Source organism: Struthio camelus, chromosome 16, assembly GCF_040807025.1.
Source record: "Struthio camelus isolate bStrCam1 chromosome 16, bStrCam1.hap1, whole genome shotgun sequence".
In the NCBI taxonomy this organism is placed as follows: domain Eukaryota; kingdom Metazoa; phylum Chordata; class Aves; order Struthioniformes; family Struthionidae; genus Struthio; species Struthio camelus.
In genome coordinates, this window is record NC_090957.1 from 6,198,276 (window position 1) to 6,210,660 (window position 12,385).

The 12,385-nt window shown below is 56.9% G+C and overlaps 1 protein-coding gene across 1 annotated transcript in view; it reads left to right on the forward strand.

Annotated features, from left to right (window-relative positions):
* Positions 1-12,385, forward strand: part of LOC138061242 (maestro heat-like repeat-containing protein family member 7) — a 170,034-nt gene that overhangs the window by 124,257 nt on the left and 33,392 nt on the right. The gene's annotated exons all lie outside the window — the stretch shown is intronic.

Sequence of the window (12,385 nt, forward strand, 5' to 3'; positions counted from 1 at the left end):
GCTTCCCACATGCTGACCATGTTCCTGCTGGACGCTTTCTCTGTGCTGGAAGATGTAAGGAGCCTGGGGCTGGCGTGCGTGGGGCTCGACCCTCTGGGGCGCTGTTTCCCCGCCGAGAGCCAGTGTTCGTGGGCAGCGGAGCCCCTTGGAAGGCAGCAAGGAGCGGTGGGAGTGGTGGAGAGGGAAGGAGAAGTGAGTGGGAGCTGGGGTATTGGCTGCTCTCTGGGAGCAGCCTCACCGTCCGCCTTGTGTCTTCCAGGTGCCACGCATCATAAGGTGCCTCTACAGGAACGTCAAGTATGTGAGGGAGCTGTCGGCCCGGGTCACCCTAAACAAGACCCTTTGCCAGCTGGCCTGCTTGGAGCCCAGCGAGGTGACCGTGAGCCTGCTGTACTGCTCGCCACTGTGCAACAGGTATGGGGCCCGTCAGCCTGGACGGGCTCCAGTGGCTCCTTGGCCATGGGGAGAAGGGCCCAAAGAGGGCCAGAGGCAAGCAGATGGCCAGCACACGGCTGAGGGGCAGGGCCCACCGTTTCCCAGCCCTGGTGCCTCAAGCAGGCCTTGAGGAGCCAGAGCTGAGCAAGTGTCCCTGCCTTGAGCCGCAGAGCGCAGCGGCTCTGCACGCTCCCTGCCGCGCAAGGGGCTTCAGCTTGGTCATGTGCTGCCTGCCTGGGCAGGACCCTCTTGGGGCTGCCAGGGAGGAGGGGGTGGGCAGGGGCAGGGCTGGCACACAGCTGGGGACCTCCAGGGCTGGCCCAGGCTACGGTGCTGCGGCCAAGGAAGTGCCACTGACAAGGCGCTCTGGGCCTGCAGCACTGCCGTGAGCATGTGGAAGGTGCTGATGGATAAGCCGATGCTTGCGCCGGACATGCTGCGGGAGCTGCTGAGCTTGCTGGAGGAGCGGCCACTGCGCAAGCAGTCCAGCTCCGACAGGGACAACAACTGCATCCTTCCGCTGGCCGTGAGTTAGGGGACGAGGCCTCCCGTGCCCCCAGGCTGGTGCCTGCCTCTCTGGGCCCCCTCCCCCTCTCCGCTGCCCGTGTGCCCCCAAGCAGGGACCTCTCCTGGGCCCATGGCTACAACATGGCCAGCGCCAGGCCTCCGACTGTGCCAGTGCACAGGGCTGCCAAGTGCTGCCTGGCCTCTCTGCACACCAACAGCCAGGCTGGCCATGCCCAGGAAATCTCCATCCGACGCTGTCCCTGCATCCGCCGACCTTGCTCAGCAGGCTGGAAAGCCAGGGTCGGGTTGGGGGCAAGGTGAGGGGCAGGAGTAGGGCTCCTGCAAAACCTGGGCAGGCAGCACGGCCTGGGACAGGGAGCCTGGCCGAGCGTGCACGCTACACGAAGCCTGCCGAGGTGATGGTCATGCTGAGGCAGGAAGGCTCACTGTGTACAACCAGGAGCTGAGGCCCAAGAGCCTGCGGGCGCTGGCCCTGGTCAGGCAGCCAGGCTGAGGCCTCCAGCTGCATTTCCCATGCTCCAAGGCTGTGCTCGAGCCTCCCACCTGGAGGGCTGTGGAAGCATGCCGGGGACTGCTCGGGAGTGAGAGGTGTGACTGAGTGTTTTCTGCAGGCAACGAGGGCACTGTGTGAGATCATCCGGGAGCCCGTCTGCCCAGAGGCGGTGAAGGCGTTTTTCCCCCAGCTCTTCCTGGCGCTGCTCTTGCAGATGGTCTTCACAGCAGAGTTCAGCCACCAGGAAGCAAATATCTTCTTGAGGGAATGCCAACGGGATGAGTCCCGTCCCACCAGCCACGTCAGGTGCTCGATCCCGCTCGCCCTGTCTCTGCGCTGCACCTGGAGGCAGGGCCGGGCTGCCAGTGTGACCTGGGCTTTGCTCTGCATGCAGGTGCGCCGTGCAGGCCATGAAAAGTCTGCTGCGCTGCACCCACTATGAGACCGTAGCCGTGACTGTTGAGAGGAAGGGCGGCTGGGACCTATTTCTGCATGCGGACACCTCGCAGAAGGGAGTGGTGGTGCTGGCCAGGTAGAGCCCTTTCCGGCCTGCTCTGGCCCAGCACCTCTTCCCTGGCTGTGGGGTGTGCCTCCCCATGTGCTTCTTGGTGGGGGAGGGGGAACGCCACTTCTCCAAGAAAGAGGCTGCAGCCTCAGCCCTTGTGGCAAGGGCTCACCCAGCAGAAGGGCCCTGGGAGCTGCCATGCTGCCCAGCTTGGAGAGCTGCTGGGGGAGCAGGTGGTGTTAGGAGCTGTGGGAGAGGGTCGTGCGCAGGAGAACCTGGGGAGGGCCCAGGGGCACAGGAATCCAAAGCGGGCAGGAGAGGGGATGTGTGGGCAGGCCATGCCGCCTGGGCAGGAAGGCTGTTTCTCCGGTCTCCCACCAAAAGGAACGTAATGATGCCTGACGCTGACTTTCTAATGGCAAGGTGTGGTAGGGCAAGAGCAGTGCTCCATGAGCAAATGCCGCTGGCTGCAGGAGCTGCGTGCCAAGCAGAGCGATGCCAGAGGAGGTTTGCCTGCTCGGCTGAGGCCCAACACTGCCTTCTTGCCTCTGACAGAGCAATGAGAGGGGCTGCCAGTCACCTGCGTCGCTGGATCTTCCGCCAGCTGGCAAGGCTGCTGAGGAGGGAGGACCAGTTTCATCAGCTGCCCGTCATGGCTTTCTTTGTCGAGGTGGGCCTCATGGCAAGCAGTGCCTCTCTGGAGGGGCCTCTAAATGCTGTGCTCGCTTGTGCACATGCGTGTGGGGTGATGCTGGTGAATGGAGCTGGGGCAATGCATACGCTCCTGTTAGTAGCCCCGGCCTTGGCTCGTTTCTGCTGGGCGACCACTCGTAAGCACTTGTATTTCGTGCCTGCTTTGTGGCAGCTCTCTGTGTTCAATTGCTCCTCCAAGGGATGAGAACAAGAGGCTGCGGAGGGTTCAGGGGACGGGAGGAGGAGGCGAGCAGTGTGTGCAGTGTGCCGTGAGGCGCGGGGCTGTGAGCAGGGCCCAGGGGTGTCTGCACAATGCCTGCTGTGTTTGGGCTGAGCTTTGTGAGGGCCTGGTGCCCTTGCCCTGGATGGTGGGTGGGATGGAGAGCTGCACGCTGCGGGCAGTGCTGCCGGCTGTGCCAGTCTTTCAGTGCTGTGTCCATTTCAGCTGCTGGAATGCCCTGACCTTGCCGACATGGATGAGGAGGTCCTGCCACTCGTCCAGGGTTATGCGCAGAGTGAGAGCCTGGAGATGCGCAGACTGGCGTTCAGAGGCCTCGTGGCCCTGTTGAATAGACCCAAGATGGTGAGGAGGGGGGCAGGCGGGTGAAGCCATGCTGGCAGCCTGGGGCTTGACAGGAGACACTGGGTCAGAGAGTGGCTTGGACTTGGCTGGCAATCCGGAGGTGTGGTAGCTGCTCCCAAGTCTCCGCTGCCCCATTCATCTGCCCCGAGTGTCATGCCAGGCCCTTGGCCGTGCTGCACAAGGAGAAAGGCACCAGTGCCCAGCGGGAAGATCTGGGAGAGGGACAATGAGCTGGAGCACAGGGCCGGGCTAAGGCAGCCAGCTGCTCCTGGGCCTTGAGGCAGCAGCTTTGCTCCCTACAGAGGCCAGTGCATGCTGAGGGCCCCCTTGGAGATCTGTGCCCTGCACTGCAGCCTCTGTGCCCAAGGCCTGCGTGTGTGCAGAGCCCTGGCCCTGGCCACTGAGCCCTGATGGGAAAAGAGCAGGCAGAGCACTTTTGGGCGGGCGGGGCGGGGGGGGGTCTGGCCTTGCTTCCCACAAAGAAAGTTGTGTGTTTCCCACAGAAAAGGAGAATGCAGAGCCTGCTCCCAGACAGCATGGAGTGGCTGCAGGATGCTTGCAGGGAAGTGCGTGTAGGAAGCCTGATGCTGCTGAGAAACATCCTCAGCTACCTGGAACAGAAGGGCTCCAACCCGATTGTTCTGCAGCTGGCCGAGAAGCTTCTGCCTCGCTTTGATGACGTAAGGCTGATGGGAGAGCCGGGGCTCTGCTGGTGTGTCCGGGGGTCCGTATGCGTGGTCTGGGTGCTGTGTGCCCCTCTGCATACGTGCCTGTTGGCACGTCCCCGCACAGGCCCTGCTGTATGTCAGGAAACCTTTTGCCCTGTGGTTCTCAGCCCATGCCCTGTGCTGGCCTTGGTGTCCAGGGCTGTGGGAGTAGAGCAAACCAGCCCCCTGTCTGCTCTCGGCTGCTGCGTCTCGTGCTTGACTGCGTGCGGCGCTTGCCGTGGCCTGGGGCAGCGATGAGCAGAGAGGTAGGAGCAGGCTAGAGAGCGAGGGAGAGGCCGTGCCGCGGGGCTGTCCCTTTCTGTCCTCTTGTTGTGTGCGGGGGCCCTGATGGAGGCCTCGGGAAATCCAAGAAGCTCCCTCCAGAGGGAGAGGGAGACAGAGCCCAGGGAGGCTTGTCGTGCTGCTGCCGACAACCCTCATTGTCCAGGCTGCCTCAGCAGAGGCTTGTCCTCAGCTCCGACCTCTGGCCGGGCTGGGGGACAGTTGTGCCCGGAGAGGACGAGGCCTTGCCACGGCAAACGCTCTTGTCGGGCCCCGTTCCTGGAGTCGTTGCTGAGGCCTCCCCTGCTCTCCTCCCTGCCTGCAGGAAGACAGCAGAGTGCGAGAGCTCTCCATGCTCCTCTTCAAAGACCTGCTGGAGATTGTGGTGGGGAAGAACAAACGGAACCTGAAGCAGCATGCACAGAGGAGCCTGGTGCCGCTCTTCCTCCACATGAGTGACAAGGTGCAGAGAGTGGCCCAGGTAGGGAGCAGTGTTTTGGGGAAGCAATGCTGACATGCCGTGGGTGGAGGTGAGCAGCAAGGCAAGGGCTGCTGCCAAGTGTGCCTTGGAACGCATGGCAGCATGAGGTGCAGCTTCCTGTGTGCCGAAGGACAAGGCAGAGCTGCCTCTGCCTTCAGGGAGGGCCAGACCTAGTGGCACGCTGCGTCGTGCCATTTGGGGCTGGGAAAGGCTGGGAGCCTTGCCAAGACGAGGGGGACCCAGGGTGTCCTGCCGTGGCTGCGGTGGCATCTCCTGGTCTCTGTTGCTCTGCAGGCCTCTCAGGAAGCCCTGGTGAGCGCTGCACAGTTCCTCAAGTGGGAGGAGCTCAAGCAGCTGGCCAGAAGAGCGGAGACATGGAAGATCGGGGAGTGCGTGGTAAGGACGTGGCCAAAGCCCCCGGGGCCGCGGCGGGATGAGGCCTGCCGCCATGGCCAGTGGGCAGGGTGCACAGCTGTGCCCCTCACGCACTGCTGCAGCCCAGAGCCCTCTACTCTAAGTGCCCGCTGGGGTGCTGAAGGGGCCCCTGGCCTGGCTGGGCCTTGGCAGAAGCATGGCGGGGATCTCAGCACCCGCAGGCCCCGCTCTGCCCTCTGCTCCCTCTGAACCTGGCTACCAGCCAGCTTCTAGCTGGGAGGCGTGGACAGGAAGGAAGAGGAGGCCGGAGCTGGGAGGAGGGACAGGCCTGGCCTTCTGGGGAGGCTCGGTGCCAACCCCCTGTCCTTGTGCTGTCTGCAGCTGCTGAGGGACAGGAGCAGAACGGAGCAACACCTGCGCCAGAGCCTGCCTTACCTGGAGAACCCGGACGCATCCTTGCGGGAGGCAGCTGTGAGGTTCATTGGTGAGCCACAAGCCCAGGGCCATGCCTGCCCACCCAGACGGGCACACAGGAGGGTCTTCAGTCCCTCCCACCGTCCCTGGGTCCTGCACCGTGGGGACGGGGCTGGGGCCAGCCTTGCCCAAGGGGAGCAGGCTGCATGGCCAAGCTGGCAAGGCCAGATGGGAGCTGTGCTGCTGGGGGCTTGCTGGGGAGTATGAGGGGTGAGCGGAGGTGTTTGCCTAGGGCTCATCGGGCAGCAAGTGAAGAAGCGGAGGAAGGAGAAGGTGCAGGAGCTGTGCACTGGTGAGTGAGAGCAGCGCTGTGTCAGGCAGCCCTGGCAGGGAGGAGGGAGGAGGCTGGGAAGTGAGCTGCAGTTCACTGGCCTGCCCCAGGTGAGGAAGGCTCTGTGTCCCTATGTGGGGGAGAGCAGGGGGTATTTGGGGCGCATCTGGGGCTTGGCCGACCTGCAAGTGCCAGCTGATCCATTTGTCCTACCTGCTGCCTCCTCCGCATGGGAAGAGCTGAGTGGGGCTGGCCCTGCCTGGGGGGGGATTCCTGGGATCTCTGCAAAGGTGGGAGTCTGTTCTCAGCTCGGTGCCTTTCTCTCGCAGCCCTCCAGCCCCTGGAAAATGATGCGGAACCTTTAGTCCGTTGCCTGGTGTCACAGACCATCATGAACCTGAGGGTGCCAAGGAGAACATCAAGATTCCACCTCGGAGCACTGTGTCCCTGGCTCCCGAGAGCATGGGCGAGGTGGCACCCTCCCGCCAGGACGTGACTCTGTTTGAGCAGAGCTGACGCAGCTGTGCCAATGCCATGGTGCTGCACACCACGGACACACACACGCAAGTGTGCTGGAAGGTCTGGCTCATTGCTGGCATCTCCCGCAGCCCCAGGACAGCTCGACTCCTCAAGCACAGCCCCTGTTGTGCTACCGCTTCATGGCTTTGTTGGGCTTCCCGCAAAGATACAGCCCCGTTTCCTCAGCCGGAGTGAGTGTTCTTTTTTTAGGGAGCCAAAGGCAAGGGGCAAAACTTGCTGCCTGCATGAATCTGGCTTGTCCTGGGGGGGACGGGGTGTCCACTCGTTCCAATATGCCAGGCCAGCGTAGAGCGGCCTGACACACTTTGGTTTTGCTGCAAAGCGTCAACTGCTCTGCTGGCCCACAATAGCCAAGGGAAAGGGGGAGAAAAGCTTTGGCCTCCCCTGCCCTCTCCAGTCACCGCAGGGCAAGAGCAGGCCCCTGCTGTCTTCAGGGCTTGCATCTCAGGTGGAAGGGCAGAGCTGGGGTATGACATGCAGCTCTGTCTCTATCGCCACTGCCTACCCTGCGCATGCAGGCCTCAAGGCCGAACCGTCCATGAACTCCAGAATCATTGCTGAGCATGTAACGGCCAAACCCATTAAAAGCAGCTAATAAAGATACACAGCTCGCTCATGGGGCTAAAAAGTAGACTGCAGGGGACAAGATGGGATGCACGTGGGTTGGGGTTGACCTCGGAGGAGATAAGGGACTGTGGGAAACAAGGACATGGCAACCAGTGTGGGCTGAAGGCCAAGACCAACCAGAAGGAGAGTAAAGAAGACTCAGTAAAGAAGATTGGGGGAGACCTTCCCTGGCAGGTGGGAAATAAAACTGTAAAGGGTCTAATTAGGCCAGAATTCCTTTGTTCAAGGTCCCTCCCTGGAGGCACCCAGCTCCAGCAGTTACTATGCTGCACCATCATTTCAAGAAATAAAATTTTGCTGCTAGATGTGCGTGAGGCTCTGCTTCTTGGAAACCTAGGATCAAAGTGTTTCCACAGCACTTTGGCACCCCAGATGGCAGTGTAGCCAACCACCATTGCACCCTCTTGGCTCCAAACATCCAAATTTAGAAAAGGAAAAGGAACAAAAAGGAGAAAAAAGCCGTTACAGTCAAATCGATCCCTAGCTAGTTAGCTGTCCCTTTATGTCAGGATGATTGTCCATCTTACAATTAATGTGGGGGTTAACCCAAGGAAGGATCCTTCGATTCTAAGAAATGAGCTCTGCTACAGCTTATATTGGAAGATGAAAAGCCTCACTGAATGGATTATTGGTATGTGTGGGGATAATTGGATGTGGGACCGGCGAGATCCAAGGAGGACAAACGGCACCCTCTGTAAAACTACTCTTGCTGCAGCAGATATAGGTGTCCCAAATAACGCCCCAGGAGCTACTGCTCCGCCTTACACTCCTCCGGTGGCGCCTCCTGAAGATCTGTCTATCTGTCCCTCTCCTCCTCTTACTCAGACTTCCCCTCCTCCCGTGGCAGGCCTCCATCCTATGGTTGCTAATGTTTTACCTAATGCAGCAACACTACAAGCGAGTGCAGCGGGGGCGGGGGGGGGGGAGCTAACCCCCCTCACGTGGTACTGCATGTATTTACTAGCCAACCCTGGAGTCCGAGTGACTGAGCATTGTGGGCAAGCAAAATGCCCAGGTTGAGGGAGGATGCGGAAAGGAGCGCTCAGCTGTTTTCTAATAGATATGCACTGGGTATAATCCAAACTGGCGGGATACCCAAGTACTCTTGAGAGAGTTGTTCTGACCAAACTGGCGGGATACCCAAGTGCTCTTGAGAGAGTTGTTCTGACCAAACGAGCGAGATGATAAAATAGTTAATAAAGAGGCAAAGTTTGTACAACAGACTGGGGGAAACACAAATCGTTAGCCAGCAAACGATCCAAATTGGGATTACAATAACGCAGGGGACAGAGTCGCTTGCCAGACAGGACTCCGGAACTTGGTAGAAGCTATTAGAGCATGTAGCAAACTAGGAGTGGATTGGACTAGAGTGCAGGAGCGTAGACAGAGCTTGGACAAAGAGGCCAGGGATTTTGGGGGACGACTAGGGCAAGCCTTGTTGAACTATGGGGGAAGGACTTTCCAGAATTGGAATGATGCACTAGCCATTAGTGTCTTTGTCCATCAGGCCGCTCCGGATAGCCCAAAAGAGTTGAAGGAGCACATGCCAGGGTGGCAAGGAGAAACTTCACAAAGGATTTTAAGCGTGGCAGTATTGGTCTATGACGGGCGAGAGGAGAAACAGCAAGGGAAGCAAGCAAAGGAACGGAAAAAGGAAAACCAAGAAGAGGCTAATCTCTTAGCAGCAGCTTCAGCACGGAACTTGCAAATTAGAGGAAGGGGTAGAGGAAGAGACAGAGGAGGCCCGAGGAAGGCTAGGGCAATGCCAAGGGCAAGGACGAGAAGGGGACAGGAGAAGACGGGCAGACAGTGAGGGACCGGAATGTTATTTCTGTGGCAATGTAGGACGTATGCAGAGAGAATGTCTCCTTTGTCCAAGAAGGCCCCCAGGAGTAAGGAGCCCCCAGGCAAGCGGATCAGCTTGGGAGGGTGGACAGTATTCACAGTGACTAGAGACAGGGGAATCCAGAAACTCTGAGGAGAGAGAAATGTTTAGCATATTGTGTACATCTTCGAGATGCTCTCTCTTAGGGAGATACCTGCTTTTTCAAGAGCTGCAGAAAAACTTCCAAAAGAGCAGTACCATCTTCATGTTTGCTTAACAGAAGGATTATCCTAGTTAAGGCGGGCTTATCTCCTTCAGTGTTCTGCCTTCAATAACTAAAAATGGTAACGTAACTTCTTGTTTGTCATAACGCACTATTGGGAACGGGATTACAATCGAAAAAGAGGAATGCCTATACTTTGTGCTTCACGAATTAGTGCCCGGCTGCAAAAGCACAGCTGCATCTCAGTTCTTGAGTCTCCAAACCAAATCCGTGCAGTAAGGCTTTCTTAACAACCCAGCAACACCTGGGCGCCTTTTCATTAGATTATTTAGTCTAAGGTAAACTTCACAAAAAAAAAAAAAAGGGAGAAAAAGTGCCTCACATTCTCCTCTATGATGTGCACAAATACTCTACCCCAATATATGTATCCAGCAGGTGTGCTCATAGAAACCAAGGGAGGACTGTTGGAGAAGGAAATTGTAGCCGATTTAGCTTCCGCTTCGCATAAGTCTCACTCTTGCTTAGCATCAGTGCCTAAAGTAGATGAAGCCTGCAGGCCTCAAGGCTGAACTGTCCTTGAACTCCAGAAACTTTGCGAAGGATGTGACCTTGCCAGTGCTGTAACTGCCAAACCAGTTAAAACTAGCTGACAAAGATACAAAACTAGCTCATGAGGCTACAAAGTAGACTGCAGGAGACAAGATGGGATGCACGTGGGTTGGGCTTGACCTTGGAGGAGATAAGGGCCTGGGAGAAACAAGGACATGGCATCCAGCCTGGGCTGTAGGCCAGGAGCTGTCAGAAGGAGAGAGACACCAATCAGAAGGGGAGAGACCACTGACTCAGTAAAGAAGATTGGAGGAGGCCTTCACTGGCCGGTGGGAAAATAAAACTGTAAGGGGTCTAATTACCCCAGAATTTCTTTGTCCGGTGTCCTTCTCCAGAGGCACCCACTTCGAGCTGTTTCTATGCTGTAAAATCATTTAAATAAGTAATTATTTTATTTAAAATAATGCCCTGAAGCCTGCAGGCCGAAGCTTTTACCGAACCTGTGGGCTGCTGCTGACGCAACAACTGCAGAAGCAGCCAGAATCAGCCCTCCAACATACAGAACACAATGGACAGAGGTCACGGTTAGCCTCCGGATAAGATAAGGCACTTTGAAGCAGGAACACAGCAACCGTCCTGGGATGTAGACACAATCTATTTACAAGGAAAGAGACCAGCAACTCAGGAAAGAAGACTGGAAGAGACTGTCACTGGCAGGCGGCGAAATAAGACTGGAAGGAGTATAATTAGCCCAGAATGTCTTTGTTCTGGGTCCCTCTTTGGAGGCACCCAGCTCCAGCTGAAACAAACGATCGTATAAGAGTCTGACTCTGCCTTAGTGGTGAATGCCTGCGGACCTTTATAACACACCCATCTCGGAAGGACTGTCATTGAGCTCCATGGCTTGAGAGATAAAGTAGCCCCTGTAGCCACTAGAAAGGTTACTTGCTTTCCAGCAACTTTCCTGGTTATGCAGCCCTGACTAGCCAAAGGGATTGCATCCAAAAACATACATACACATCGAATACAAGCACAAGGATATTCCTCCTCAACTAGTCATTCATCAGTTCGGCCTACATCTTGATTTTCTCCCGAAGGAGGATTCACCCCTGACTGTGGCTGAATTCGTGCACAGCTTGGGCACTCACGCTGCATATGTCCTCACTTCCCACAATAATAACCCTCCCAAGAACCTAACCCAGGTGCAGAAGTTAATGGAATTCCCCTTCCTCCCCTCATGACTCCTTGTCCTACTGCCATCCCACCCGTCCACCATCCAGAAAAAGAGCCACAACCTTGCTTAATCACAACCTCATGGGCAGAGAGGAACCTTCTCAAGTTCAACAAAGGCAAGTGCAGGGTCCTGCACCTAGGGAGGAAGAACTCCATGGCCCAGGACAGGCTGGGGGTTGACCTGCTGGAAAGAGGGTACAAGAGAGACATGGCCCTACTGGAGAGAGTCCGGCGGAGGGCTACAAAGACGATGAGGGGACTGCAGCATGTCTCCTGTGAAGAAAGGCTGCGAGAGCTCGGCCTGTAGAGCCTGGAGAAGACAAGACTGAGAGGGGATCTCAGTAGAGCCCAGTGACAGGACAAGAGGCAACGGGCACAAACTGAACCACAGGCAGTTCCATGTGCACAGGAGGAAAAACTTCTGGGCTGGGAGGGTGACGGAGCACTGGCACAGGTTGCCCAGAGAGGCTGTGCAGTCTCCTTCCCTGGAGATACTCAAAAGCCCTCTGGGTGGGGTCCTGGGCAATGTGCTCTGGAGGACCCTGCTTGAGCAGGGGGGTTGGACTAGATGATCTCCAGAGGTCCATTCCAACCTCAGCCGTCCTGTGATTGGTGATTCTCCAGGACCTTGACAGTGTTTTCAAAGGAATTTGTGCAGCTACTGACACAAACCCCTCATCTAGGGGACTTCCTGTTGTAGACATGGCCCCACCCTAGGTTTCCGAGGAGCAGAGTCTCATGCACATATAGGAGCAGAATTAATTATTTCTTTGACATGAATTACAAGAATAAATGACAGTACAGGAAGTAACAGCTCGAGCTGGCTGCCTCCACGCAGGGACCCTGAACAAAGACATTCTGGGCTAATCAGACCCTTTGCAGTCTTATTTCCCCACCTGCCAGTGACAGTCTCCTCCAGTCTTCTTTTCTGAGTCACTGGTCTCTCCCCTTCTGACTGCTCTCTCTCTCCTTCGGACAGCTCCTGGCCTACAGCCCAGGCCCTTATCTCCTCCAAGGTCAACCCCAACCCACGTGCATCCCATCTTGTCTCCTGCATCCTATTTTACATCCTCATTAGCCCCTTTTGTAGCCTTAGTAGCTGGTCATAAATGGTTTTGCAGCTACATTGCCAGCAATGTTTCTCAAGTTCATTCACAGTTCGGCCTTGAGGCCCGCAGGCTTCATCTACTTTAGGCCCTGAGACTAAGCTGAAGCTAAATCAGATACAATGTCCTTCTCTGACACTTCCCATGGTGGGAGGGTGTCACTTACGTAGCCAACTTCAGACTTCCCACAAATCCAATCCCCACTTAGAAGTATTCTAAGAGAGAAGAGTCACTCTTGCATTGCTGTCCTTTCTCTCATCCATTGCATCTTTCTCCTCCCCCATTGCATTGAGCTCGACACGGTAGGTGGAAAGTCCACTGGACTCCACGGGAAGAACTCCACCTTTGCAGTTCTTTGTTCTTACAGATGTCATCCATTATCAGATTGCATTTCTCTGGGAAAGGGCAAAGGAGCAAGCCACCGCTTCAAACCAGCAATGCTTGCTGCACCAGCT